This window comes from Vicugna pacos, chromosome 2, assembly GCF_048564905.1.
Source record: "Vicugna pacos chromosome 2, VicPac4, whole genome shotgun sequence".
Taxonomy (NCBI): Eukaryota; Metazoa; Chordata; class Mammalia; order Artiodactyla; family Camelidae; genus Vicugna; species Vicugna pacos.
The window spans coordinates 113,236,623-113,251,055 of NC_132988.1; the positions used below are offsets into that span (position 1 = coordinate 113,236,623).

Genomic DNA, 14,433 nt, shown 5'->3' on the forward strand with positions numbered 1-14,433 from the left:
AGCTCGGTGCTGCTCTGGGCTGGGGGCCAGCGATTTCCAAGGAGGAGAAGGTGGAACTTCCATCTTTAAAAAGCCCCGAGAATTGGGGAATGAAGTAATTCCAGGAGTCTTCCCATGTGAGGGTGTGATTGTGGGCTGAAAACTCAGGCAACCCTGGGCTTGGAACCTGGTTCTCAAGCTCAGTGCTGTGTGGCTTTGGTAAGTTAATGAGTCACATGCTATATGTGTTTGACTTCTGTAGATTTAACTCCACAATCTTGGGAAAAGAGCACAAGAAGAGAGGTAACTATCAACCACGTGGGTGACTTTGCCTGTCGTCTGTTCGGTGAGCACGCATCCTGGAATGAGAGGTGGGAAACGCGGATCTGAGCTGTCTAAGGCAGCTTTGGTTTGCTTGTCTCTGCCATGAACATCTTGTGTTGGGTGCGATTTGAGTATTTAGGGCAAATGTATTGGCTGTAGACCATTTTCGCCTTGCCTGCTAACTTTGGAATCCAAGCCCTGGGTAAGATGGGATTCCGTGCCCTCTACCCAACATGATAGCACTGCCCAGACGGTATTATGTCACTTCCTCTTCCAGAGTGGGAGGCTCCTTGAGGAAGGAATCTGGTCCTTCTCCAACTCTTGGTTTCCCTTGCTCCCTCTCCCCTAGAACCTAGTCCAGATCCCTACCCTTAGTAAATACTAAGATGAGCACTCGGTGCCTATCTGCTCCCACCTCGTTCTTACCTGGAAGCCGCTGCAGGAAGGCTCTGTTGTGACTCACCCTCTCTAGCCAAGCTGGTCGCCTCAGTAGCAAGCTCCTGCCCCAGAAAGGCCAGTGAGTTCCTTCTCTGGGATTCCTGAATCCAGGAATGACGCAGTGGCTCAGGAATGAAAGATGGAGACAGATTTTTTTTTGATGGTGCTCAAACTCCTGCTCTGAGTCCTAGAATCCAAATACTTGTCTGTCTTTGAGGGAGACCCAGCATCCTATTCAGAAAGTGGCGTGCTTACCTCAGTTAGTGCAAGGTAGGTTCCCGTCACCTGCAGCCAAAGGAGTCTTCATCAACACAATAATTTAGATGAGAAAATGATCCCCTGCTCCTTGGACAGGCTCATTGGCAGAGGCAAGTGTCAGGAATGAGCCCTATTAGAAGGCGTTGGAGTGACCACAGAGCCGAAGCGCTTCGCGGGTAGTCGTAGGCCTGGGCCATGGTGGCCTGAGATGAACCTGATGGAAGTGTCTCCGTGGATGAAAATCTCTCAGGCCAGCCAGTTAAGATGCACTGGTTATGTGTCACCAGCCATTACTAAGGAAGCAGGTGAGGTTAGAGACTTGGCTGTGCCTTTCCCATGACGAGTCTCCCCTCAGGCTCTTCGGGGAAATGGCTCAGCTTCAGTGCTTTGCTTCGTTCTAATCGGGGGCATAGCCTTCCCGTTCTGCCGCTTTCGGTAACACTGTAACAAATCTATCTGGGGAGGCAGTGTGGGTCTGAGAGAAGCCCTGAGTTCCGGTTTTCTGTGTACAATTTGTCTCATCTCTCTGGGCCTCCACTGACTGGTCTGTAAACTGAGATCTGAAGTTTGGTCCTGCCATCTCCTTCCACACTTGCCAGCTAACTCTACTCCTACTTTCTCAAGGAAACTGCCACCTAATGTTCACCGCACAAACTCAGGAGTGCAAGAAATACACCTTTGATTTTCTGCAATGACCTTACGTTTTGTCTCAAGCCCCATTTACACTTGAGTGGTCTTTCCCGTCTTTCTCCAGGGTCACTGACAAATTCTGGAAGATTTTAGAGACTGATCCGTTTGGCTATTAGTACCATCCTCATCCCCTGTTATCCTGTCTCATCCAGTCATTGGTAGTTAAGTAACCTGCTCAAGGTCTCACGCATTGAAATGCAAACCTAAGCGGTGAAATTCTAAAGTCAATGTAGATGTAAATATAGACATTGTCATATATAGATAGAAGCTATATATACACATACATAGGTGATGCCTTTTTTTATGATTCTCAAAAGTCTATGAAGGAGGTTTCATTGCCCCCATTTTACAGATGTAGAGACTGGAGCACAGCTTCCGTGTCTTTCCCTAATAAGAAGAAGGCTTGGAGATTCTAACCCACTTCTGTCTCATTCCAACCCCTGAGCTCACCCCCTAAAATCAGTGTCTCAATTACATTCTCAGAATCAGACAAGACCTGAGGCAAAGTGTCAAATGAAACATGTGCTAACTTCAGGGCTGGCTGGCATCTTCGCCACCTGCCCTATGGTAAGGACGGAAGCTGTCCTGGGGATTGGATGTAGTTCTGTGGATATTCCGACTGAAAGCCTGCATCCACGCCCATGGCAGTCTTCAGCTTCTCCAGGGGAAGGGCTGTGTTGGAAACAGTGAAGAGTAAGGTACGAGGCAGATGGGGTGGAAGAGAGATTTCCAGCAGAGGGAAATGCTATCTGGAGCTGTGATTCTTGGATTAACATCGAAGAATGAGAATTATTGCTAATGGAAAAACTTGGCTATCATCAAGTCAGTCCTACTTTAAATTTATTTTTTTTAATTTTCAAAATAAATTCAATAAGCCTGTAGACAATCAAAGACAAAGTCCTAAGAGGCACTCACAAAAATCTTTATAACATGATCACATTTGGTCTTAATATTCCAGAAGTTTTTCCTGAAATTTCTTTTAAAAATAATTGTACCTCTTGGATTGGTAATTTTCCACCCTTTTCATGTGGTGTGATTTTGTAACTCCTTTTTTCAGATGACCACATAGATTCATAACTGTGATTTCTTTTTTTAATGGAGGTACTGAGGATTGAACCCACGACCTCGTGCATGAAAAGCACGCGCTCTGCCACTGAGCTATTAGTCTTCCCCTGTAACTTATTTTTTATGAGTGTAAAACACTCCATTGGGTAGATATATCATACATATACAACCATTTTCCTATTTTGGGACACAGAGGGTTTCCCCAGTATTTTAGCCGTAGTAAACAATGCACTTTCCAGCCTCTGCCCTTCCAAAGGAATCTCCATACCTAGCCCGTATCTTCTCCTCTCAGACAAAGCCACGTCACCCAGTCTCTCCACTTTGGTTGACAGTCTCCTTCCCGGGCATCTCCTGTGGAATCTTACAGAGCAGACAATCCCATCTCTCTTCTCTGTTCTCCACCCTTTAACACTTCCAGCCATGTGTAAGTCTCCGCCCTAACATATCACCCTCGACCTTGTGTCTTTCTATTACTCTGTCTAACATCCCTCTCTTCACCCCGTGTTACATCCCAGGGCCCTCTGGCTTCTACCTCCTGCATCCCGCTGGAATTGCTCTTGCCAAGACCCCCACGTAGCTCCCACGGACCTTTCTCAGGGTGTGCCTTTGGGACCTTGCTTCTCCACCAGCCATCTTTGGCCTCTGTGGCATCTGTCTTTGTGCCCCTCCAATCTCTGTGCCCCAGTCTCCATCTCCTTGCTCTGTCCTGTCTTCCTATCCCTTGCATGTCAGTGCGCCCAAGGATCTCATTCTCAGCCCTCCTCTCTTCTCACTTTAGAGACTCTCCCTTTCTCTGGAGTTTCATTCTTTCTCAGTTTAAACCACTCTCAGGAAGTTGCTAACCCACCCTGGCAAACTTCTCTCTGTTTCTACCTTGAACCCTTCTCCTAATCTTTATTCCAGCTTCCATCCTTCCAGCTTACAAACATACGTCCAGAGCTTTGTGTGTGCCAGGACTTGCTCTAGGTTGGATGCAAACGTGAATAAAACATGCTCCTCTCTGAAGACTCATATGTCCGTTTGCTGCTGGACGTCTCCACTTGGATGGCACACATTGAACTCATTCTGGAGCTCACTCTCTCGCCCAGACCTGCTCTGGTGCCTGTGCTTAGTTAATGTTAAACTCGGGGTTATCCTAGACTCACTCTAACCTCAATCTCTAGGCCCTACGAGTCTCTCCATGAGTATTTCTGAATTTGTAAGCTGACCCTCTATTTTCTCTCCACAGCCCCATCCTTGGCCCTCGTCTCCTACCTAGCGTTTTGCAAGAATCTTTTCATGAATCTCAAAGTCTTTAGAATAGTTCCTAATACAGCATAGCGATGTCCCCCACTGGTTAAAACATCTGACGGCTTCTCACTGCATGTGGGATAAAGTGCAGGTGTGCTTCTGTGACATCCATGTCCCCTGTGTGTCCTGGCCCTTGCTCAGCCCTCTAGCCGTCTCTCTGCTAATCTGTGTCTTACCTTCTGTGCTTCAAAACTCTGAGCTGCTCGTAGTTTAACCATCTTTTGTTGTTGTTGTTAGTGGAGGTACCAGGGATTGAACCCCATGCGTTCTACCACTGAGCTATACCCCACCCCCAAGTGCAGCCGTCGGTGCAGTCGTGCAGTCGGTGCACGACTCCGTGTGCTTGTAAACCCCTATCCTAGCTTCTCACTTATCTAGGTCCATTTTGTCTTTAAACCTAACCTCAGGCATCATCATCTCAAAAGGCCTTTCCTGAATCTCTCCCTCCCCGCCTCAATGGGCTTAGTCACCCCAGGTTCTGTGTGATCCCAGCAGCCTGCCTGTGTCTTTTTCACTACACTCATCTATTGCTTATCTGTGCTCATGTCTATCTTCCTTAGGAATTCAAATAAATGTTCAAAAAATTAAGTTAAAAACCCATATTTGTGCCTAGCAATTCTATGTTAGTTACCAATCACCCTAGTTCAGAATAATTTGTGGGGACTCCCATCATAAAACCAGGGGAGAAATGTGTTGGCAGGATTGTCCAAGGTCCCCACTTGGGCCAAGAATTGAGATTTCACCTTTGACCTCCTGACTTTCCCTCCCAGGCACTGACTTTGAGACCACAGCAAAGCTCCCGGAATGTCAAGGCACTGGACAAACTCTCTGCCCCACAGATTAATTTTAGAGTCATTGAAATTCTGCCAGCTCTGGGGGGAATGATTGGGAGCCAAGCTGACAACCAGCAAAGGAGGAAATTACTCTGTGTCTATTTCAAGATGAGAGAGTTGTAACCACGGTGCCTCCCCCCAGTGATGCTGTTTGAAAAAACATAAATTTAATACTTTCATGAAACTCAATCTTCTAACCATAAGTGTTTCAGGGCTCTCTTTGATGTTCAGGAAAAGTAGCCTGGTGCCAATGTCTTTTGCACATATGGTGTGAAAGCCGCCTTGCACTTGAGTCCGGCATCCTGGGTCCCCAGCTATCTAGAAGGAAGAGTTAATATTTGTTTTCATAACTCAACAAATATCTATTCAGGTCCTGCTGTGTTCAAAGCATGCTGTTGGAGAACGAGCAGAGGTTCTGAGTCAGTTGAAAGAGTGTTCAAATCCTGTCTTGGCCCCTAACTGGTTACAGATCATTGGCAGAGCCCTTCTCCCCTTGAGCTTTGGTCTCCTTGTGTGTGAAATGGGGTTAGAATATCCACCTTTCAGCGAGACAGGAAGGATTCTGTGAGCTAGAATAAGAAAGAGCCTGCCTAGCACAGTGCCTGGGGCCTAAATCTTTATTTAAAAGAGAAACTAGGAGAACTCAGTTCCCTACAAATATAATTTGGGTTGGCAAGTTGTGGCTGCCATTGTACTGCAGGTGGCATTAAACACCATGAGGGATGCAGCCATTACAAATGCATCTGGCTGCAGAAACACAAAACCAGTGGCGGATCAGTAAATGATTAACGATGGACTCTGGGGGAAAAGAAAACCCTGGTTTGTAGTGTTTGCTGATTTCTAGCATGGCTGGTTTAAAGCTGCCAGTGGGATGGAACTGAGTGCGGAGTTGTGCAGATACATGGCATTCAGTATAGGATACGCTGCTGTACGTAGCGTAGAACCGGGAGACGTGCTGTCACCGCCATTCAGATACAATAGAGGTACGTAGTGTCAAGAGCATAGATAGTAGTAAAATTTGTAAAATATTCAGAAATCAAAAGAATTTTGATTCCTTACTACCTTTATTTTTAATGTAATTTATTTGATTATAAGATTATATAAATTTTTAATAATGGGCCCACAGAGTTTCTGGAAATTTAAGAATTCCCTCTCAGGAGCTGGCGGAGTCAGCTCCAGCACACACTGCACAAAGTCCTGCCGTTGTGACTTAAACATGTCCCATTTTATGTGTCTCATGTGACACAAAGTTCAGGGACAGGCAGTCTAGGGCTGGTGGCTTGGTGAAGCCATCTAGAGTCCCAGACTCGGCTCTGCCATTCTGAGCATGAGTCCTTCATCCTCGTGGGTACTACCGCAAGACTGCAAGAGGGCTGCTGTCCCACCGGACTCCACATCCACATCTCATGCAGCAAGAACAAGGAAGGAGAAAAAGTGTGAAGCATGTTTATTTGGGAAGAGACCCTGGATCATTTCTAGTTGCTGCTGTAACAAAATGCCACAAACTGAACTCAAAAGGAGGAGAGGCTGAAAAGAACACAAGGTTGTTATCTTACAGTTCTGGAGGTCAGAAGTCCAAAAGGATTCCCAGGGGGCTAAGGTTGAGGATTGTGTTTTTGTTTTTGTTTTCTGGAGACTCTAGAGAAGTTGTTTCCTTGATTTTTCCTGCTTCAAGAAGCCACCCACGTTCCTCGGCTTGTAAACCCCTCCTAGCCTCAAAGCCAGCAGTGGCTGGTTGAGTCTCTGATCACATCACTCTGCTCTTGTCACATCGCCTTCTCTGACTCTCCTGCCTCCCTCTTTCATTTATAAGGATCCTTGGGTTAACATCAGGCCCACGTGGATAATCCAGAAAAATCTCCCCATCTCAAGATCCTTGTCTTAACCCCATCTACAAAGTCCCTCTTGCCAGAGAAGGAAACATGTTCACAAGTCCCAGTGTTTAGGGCATGAATGACTTTGGGGCCATCCTACCATGGCCACCTTCCCCAGGGGCTACTTCCTTCTTCCTACTCTCCCACCGGCCACAGCTGGACTGTCACAAGGCCACCCCTTGTTCAGGGCAGGCCAGAAGCTTTTAGAGCAACACAGAAAATGTGGATAAGGTAGGAGGGGCTGGAAATGACCGCTGGGCCATGACTGCCCACCAGCAGTGTCTGCCACGCTGGGGAATAGTTAACAAACATCCAAGCAGGTCTATCCAGAAGGTAAGACTCCTCACAGTCCCACTTGACTCAATGGAATTATTTTAAAAAATAGGCCACTATCCTAAATCAGTAATTGGTGGGTTTACTATATTCAGGGTCATTGTTTAAGCATGCTTCCTTGTTTGTCTTCCTCTCCCCGTTCCTCGGTGGGCTCATCTCAGGTCCCAGCCCGTTTTGTGGCAGGTAATAGATAAAGGAGATGAGTTTCGGTGCTCGCTTTTGTGTCTTACACAGGGTGGGTGAAGGCTGACCCCTCCTCCCCTCAAATCAAGGAGGAGGGAGCAGGAGGCAGCCTTGTGACCAGTTGCTCCCGATGATCCACCCTTAATCACGTTGGAGACTTTGTCCCACAAGGCCCACTTTTCAATTGTTTAGACCCTCCTGGGAGGGGCGGTGGGTAAGGGGTTAGGTAGCCAAAGGCCTCTGATGGCAGGTGTGTTGACTTAAGAGAGTGGAGTCACCTGCAGGGGGTGAGGATTTCACGGCTGACACGCTAGCTCCTCGTTGGCTTGTCTAGGGGACCCAAGCATTCCCACATAATAGGAAACACGGCCTAGAGAAGTATGTGACTGGAGAACTCCTGATCTCCGACGTGGCCACTGGAAAAAGAACAGAACCCAAGAGAAAATGGTCTCACTGACAGGGAAACAGTGAAAATTGGACCAGGACAAAGCCATACGAAATCGATCATATCCCATAGAAGTGTGGCCAGTGTCTCATTATGTCACTCAGTGTCCCCTTTATAAGGTCAGAAATTTCAGAATTCACTCTCCTCAAAAGCATCGTTTCCCTTAGAAACATCTAGGCGCCTTCGTTTTGGCACGGAGGGCGGGGGGAGCAACGCTTCTCTCTCCGCCGCCCAGCACAGCAGCTGTGCCCGCTCTTACAGCTGAAGCATTTCCTCCTCCCTTTCCTCCTCAGTCCTGAGTGTGCCGATTTGCCAACCTTCACGTAAATATATGCTTCACCACTCTTTTGGGCAAACAGGTGAAATAAAAATCAATTGGAAAGCCAGAAGAATGAGCAAGCAAGAGGAAAGCTAGAGAGTCAGCCACGGGAGGCCTAGGGAAGCCAGGACATCCAGAGGGGCGCGGAGAGGGGGAGCCACGTCCAGAAGGGCAGGCTGGGCCACAGAAAGCAGCAGGCGACTTGGATAAACACTTGACATCTCTATATAGTGCTGAGGGCGCAGGGGGCCCGGAAGGAATTTTCAGGGAGAAGATATTATAGACTAAGAACCTCCCTTTCGAGCCTCTCTAAACAAGGGCTTCGTATGCAGATGCGGTGGTGTGGTTTTTGTGCTGCCGCTTGTCCCCTTTGCAAACCGCATGGGCTGCATAAAGGAAGCCAGCCTCCCCGAGAGGGGGCTGAGCAGGCTGAGAAGTTGGTGGGGGAGACCGTGCCCCCTGCCGTCGGCTCCCTGCCCCTAATGGCTCCTCCAGCCACTTGAGACAGCAGGGGCTTAACATTTTGACACCGATGTCCAATTTTTCTTGGTCCCTTCCTGTGCTCGGCCACACGGCGGTAGCCTGAGTTGTCCAGGATCTTGTGAATCCACTTAGTCACGTCAGCCAATGGGGGCCTTTGGAGTGTAAACTTTGCTGACCGGGGTGATTTAAGCCACGTCTTGGTGACAGGGCATCCATCTTAGCAAATGGTGTGGGGCCAGCAAAAGCCAGGGACGCTCAACCTGAACATGTGACCACTGCTCAAAGACGCGCGAAAAGCGTGGCAAGGACAGATTCCTTTTTAAACACTGTGGTAAAATATACGTAACATGAAATTTACCGTTTCAATCATTTTTAAGTGTACAGCTCAGAGGCACTGGGTACATTCATGTTGTTGTTCAACCATCACCACCATCCGCCTCCGGAACTTTCCCAGCTTCCCAGATGGAAACTCTGCTCCATTAAACAATAGTTCTCTGTTTCCCCGCCCCCTGGCCTCTGGCAACCACCGTTGGACTTTCTGCCTCCATGAATCTGACTTCTCGAGGTACCTCGTAGAAGTGGAATCATACAGGATTTATCCTTCTGTATCTTGTTTCTTTTGCTGGGCGTGATGTCTTTAAGGTTGATCCATGTTATAGTATGTGTCAGAATTTCATTCCCTTTTCTGGCCAAATGATATTCCATTAACATACCCTGTTTTGTTTATCCATTCATCTGCTGTGGATTGGTGTCTCATGTGGCTTTGATTTGCATTTCCCTAATGATCAGTGATGTTGAATATCTTCTCATGTGCTTATTGGCCGTTTGTGTCTTCTTTGGAAATGTCAATTCATGCCCTCTGCCCTCTTTTAAACCATGTTGTTTGGATTTTGTTGTTGAGTTGTGTACAGTACGGGTTCTTGGATAACAGACCAGGGAACAGTGACACAGCTGTGACTTAGAGTCAGTCACCAGTAAACAGGCCTGCCCATCCTCCCCTCTCTTTAGGCCCAAGATTTTAAAGTGTCATTTATATAGATTTGTTTCTGGAATATTCCAATATCATTGCACCACCATGACAATCACTGGATATTTTAGTTAAAAGGTATCCAGGCAAATGGTGTAGCATTGTTTTAGAAATAGAGAATCCAGAGAAATAAGAGTTGGAAATCTGGCATCTGGAAATCTGGTCTCAGTTTGAATCTATAATGTCAACTAGGACAGAGGGCCTGAAATGGTAGAACCCAGCCCAGAATTTCCATGTTCTAATTATCTTCTGACCACTGTTGGGCAAAGCTCCATTTGGCTTACCTTACTGGCACTTCTGCTGCCCAGGCAGTACCATCTTGAGGGAAAACAGGGTGGCTCTCCACATAAAATGCTGTGGAACATAGGAAATTAAGAAACTCTGCCTTACTGCAGGGGTTGGTGGGGGAGGGAGTGGAGTGAGGGGAAACTCCAGCCTCCAAGCATCCTTTGAAGTCTTCCGTATGGTTCTGAGAATCCTAAGAAGTGGGTACATCTTGCGTCCTCTAGGAACTTGTCCTTCTGGAGTTGTGTGGCTTTAGCTTTGTTCCTCTCCCAGCCTTGATTTCTAGAGCAATATGCTTTCTGGGCATTGCTTGTCAAAGCTTTCACCAGGGCTGCTGGTACCTACCAGTGCCTGCTCAAGGCTGCTTACTGGCCTCAAACACACCTTGTCCAATGGTGTCTCGACTACTGGCTTCAAGGTTGCAGGTAACTTGCACTTGCCTTGTCCCATTCTTCCAGCTTGTATTTGCTTTTGTTTGGCAGCCTCCTTACCGCACATCAGGCCTGGACCCTGTGTACAGGACAGGACCTCAGGGCTGTCTGCCTGACAGCGTGAGCTGTACCCAGACTCACCTCACAGATGCAAACACACTGCTCTCTGGCCAAACTTGTATAAAGGAACCCATAAGCTTTTCCCTACTAGGATACTCTCATTTCTCTCCCTTATTAAAATAGATCTCACTGGGGCCCCCTGGCCAACGTTGCCAGCCGTGAATAAACCTCAGGGTGGGCACAGGTGAGGCTCAGACTAGGACCCCATTACATTATTTTGGAGAGAAAAGCACTATATTTCAGCTAATTATTCATTCATTCATATTTTCTGAAGATAATTCTAGCACAAAGATGCTTCCCTGTTTCAGATTGCAAGACATAAATTTTATTCCTCCAGTGAGACTATTCTCACATATTTGGGCATTTTATTGTAAAATGTTTTGCTCTGTTCATATAGACATGTGTATATATATTCACTTAAATATATATTTATATATGTGATATATAATTATAACACAAATTATATGTATATATCTATTTTTAAATACATATGAATAAATAAACCCATTAACACATTCATTTCCCAGCCCTCCTAGGGAGATTGCTGAATCTTGAGAATTTAAGTTTGGAGTCTTCGTGGAATAACTGAAAGGAGAGCCATTAACGGGTCCTGGGATGCACTTCTTATTCTGTAGTCTCCTCAGCGTACTGTTCTAATAAACAACTCCAGTGGAGAGGAAACCAAACCTAGTCTGTATAACGCCGGGGGAAGGCGAGTGCTGTGTTCGTTGAAGCAATACTTCCTTTTTTGACTTGGCTTTAGATTATAATCAAAAATGGAAGAAGTACTCATGCTTAATTTAACAGATCCATTAGTGAAAGGACCTTTGGAAACATGTCCAAACTTTTCATTATACAAACAGGGAAACTGCACAAATGGGGAAAATGAGTTGCTTGAACTCAAATCCTGAGCCAAAGGTCACTTGTCCATCATCTCTGTCCAAATACGTCTACGCAGGTCATTCTGAATCCTAGCTATTACCCTCGGACGTTTCCTGATGGTTGTTTCTGACTAGTAATGGCTTGCGGTATTTACCTTTCCAAGGTCTAACATTTAGTGTGTGACAGAACACTGATGTAGAGGAAGAAGATGGTTTTGACTGTGAAATCAGCTCTATTCTAAGGCCATCTAGAAAACTGGACGAGCAGGGCTTCTTTATTGAGGGTCCTTGGAAGGACTTCAGCCTTTGACATTGTATGAATTATTTCATGCATGAGTAGGTATGTGTGTTTTCTTTAGGGAGAAGATCTGTTTATCCTGGACTCTCTTGGTTGGATAAGAGAGAAACGTTAAGCGTAAAGGTAATTTATTGGCTTATTTTCCACGGGCTCAGACCCAGGACACTAATAGCTTCCAGAATGGCTGAACATGGTGGTTCTGCTTCTAGCTCTCTCCACCTCTCAGCTCAGCCTGCCTCTCACTTTGTTCTGATTTAAGGCTCTTTGTACTCGGGGCACAGAAAGGCCGCCGACAACTCTACACTCACACCTTCCGGCTTCTTACTACTGAGTAGTAAGAGAATGACCCCCAGTCCCCTGCATGGCTCACTCAGACACACCTTCGCATTCGCTGGTGCGAGGCATTGAGCCACCCTGGCTGGTCCACCTGGGTCGTGTCTGCAGCCAGTGCCCCCACACTGACACTGACAGTCTCACAGAACCACACGGAGTAAGGGAGGAGTCCCACAGAGGCACCAGAAGAAGGGAGATGGGAAAGCACACGGAGCAGATAAAACTAGAGCAAACTCAGGCCACCATTCACCAGACTTTCAAAGGGTGTGTGATCAAAAAGGTTTAGAACCTCAGGCATTCTTAGGGCCAAAGGCCGGATCATGGACTTCCTACTAGGTCACATTAAACACTCTCCTGACAGAACTCAAGAAGACGGATCATTTGATTTTTATACAGGAATGCATTTTTGCCTCATCCACACAAGTGTGCTTTGAGCACTCACTCTGCAAAGTCAATGTGTTTATGATTTTAGTTTCTTTTTAAGAGACATATTGTGTTTGGGTTTACTTCAACTATACGGTCTCCCCATAGGGTCATTGTCAAGTTACCTGGAACAAATGAAAACAGTTCTGTTCTCTGTAAAATATAATTTGCATACCATGTGATTTTATCATGGCCTGACTGTGCCTGAAAGCGCGCCACAACTTCTACCAATCGGAACTCAGGACAGTCCTCATCCAGGGATCTTGACTGCACAGTTGCTGCTCACCTCAGTCTGAGAGCCTGGGAACCCTATTGTAGGGCATGAACTAGGGGCTCAAAACCTTTAGACAATTACATGAATGTTCAACTTGTTTTATCATCCTTTTTGGAATTCCAAGAAGTGATATTTTCGGCCATTGTACAGAGGGGAGTAATCTTCCTGGGAATGATACAAAACAGCTCCCGAGGAGAGTGGCAATTTAGACAATGTTTTGTGGAGATGGAGTCCTCCAGGAGAAGGGACTGAGCTTTCATTGCTCTTAATTAGGGGATCTGTTTTAATGCTCCATTGATCCTCTTTCTGATGGCCCATCAGGGTCCACGGAGGGGGGTATTAAGCTCCAGGGCTTTCTGTGTGGGACATCGAGTGAGATGGGATGGGGTGATGGAGCTACAAGGAGGAGGGGAAAAGAGGGGAGAGAACCAGAATGTCAGGTGCTTGGGTTCCAGCACCGGTCCCCTCTCTGGTCTGAGCAGGAACAGTGCTGGGTCAACAGCCCACCAGCTGAACCCTCCCTCAGGGAGCTAAGTTCTACTACTGGGAGAATTCTCTCTGCTGTCTCCCTTTGGGACAACTGGAAGACTTTGAAGACCTAGGAGGTTAAGCGCCATCACTCTACTTGAGATGCTAAGCCGAGCCTCTGGGAGTGCTGGCCCTGAGCTGGGATAGCAGGGAAGGGACACCACTACGACACAAGTTACACTTATCAATTGAAAATCACAGTGAGTCGACTATGCAGGAGAGTCTGCTGCCGATGTAGACACCATTCTCACCCATCTAGGGTGAAGATTTCATGCTCCCCCAAATCACAGAGGCTGGAGCCTAGGAATGACAATTCCCAGAATTCCCTGCTGCAAGGTTCCAGGTTAGATTACTTCAGTGATCACAGGCATGAAGGTACGAATTGCAAGGTGAACAGAGGCCAAACCATCATTAGTGCTCCTCTGGCAGTGGTGGGCAGATGTGTGGATTTTGGCAAATGGGAGGCTTTGCGATGCCCCCTAAGTGTGTTACCCTCGAATTACTTGCCTCTTTGCTGCTTGTGGTTGTCATCAGTGGTCATTCTGTGACTCTAGCTTCTTGATCTTCTAAAAGCTAGTGGTGAATCTGAGAGCTGGTGGGAGCGCCCCCTAACTCTCTCTTCTTCAGTTCCTCCAGTGGTTTTGTTAGATCCTATTTCCCTTCCCGTTTGAAATACCTGCAGTGTATTTTTCTGACTGATTCCTGACTGCTACTAATAAGGTATAATATGCAAAAATGCCTCTGAGTACGAGAGAATGTGAAAATTCAGATTTTTCAAAAAGACAAAAGCCGAAGGTGGGTTTTGGAAAAACACCGCCTGCTGTCAGTATTGCTTTCCATAAGGCAGCTGTTTGGGGAACAGAGCGTCTATTTGAATTTCTGGGCAACGGCTGTTTCATTTGAAAGAGCGTACTTACTATTAGAACATAACTTTACATTTGAGATGCTAAAAAAAAAATTTCCCAAACAACCCAGGCTATTGTTTTGTTAATGCAAATTTCTAGAGGTAAAATTCAACAAAACTTGGTTGGTGGTACTTGGAAGACAGAGTAATTCATAAAGACTTGAAGGAGAGGGGGCTGACCCCCCACAAGGAGGAACGTCAGCATCTCCACTGGGCTTGGGTTACCCCGTTCCCTTTCTCTGCGCTTAGATTTTATGCTGTCAGTGGAGCCCTGCCCGAATGGACACCATTTCAAACACACTTACCTCCGTCTTCTGAGCCGTCCCTGTCTCCCTGCTCTGCTTCCCTTTTCTTCATGGCACTCATCACCACCTGATAGACTATAGATATCTTTGTTTCGCTTTTACCGTTTGTC

General features: G+C 46.6%; 1 protein-coding gene across 1 annotated transcript in view; it reads left to right on the top strand.

Annotated features, from left to right (window-relative positions):
- Positions 1–14,433, top strand: part of RAB28 (RAB28, member RAS oncogene family) — a 163,765-nt gene that overhangs the window by 93,462 nt on the left and 55,870 nt on the right. Inside the window, exon 8 of the transcript XR_012062747.1 lies at positions 242–325. The gene's annotated coding sequence lies outside the window, so the exon portion shown is untranslated. The remainder of the gene's footprint in view (positions 1–241; positions 326–14,433) is intronic.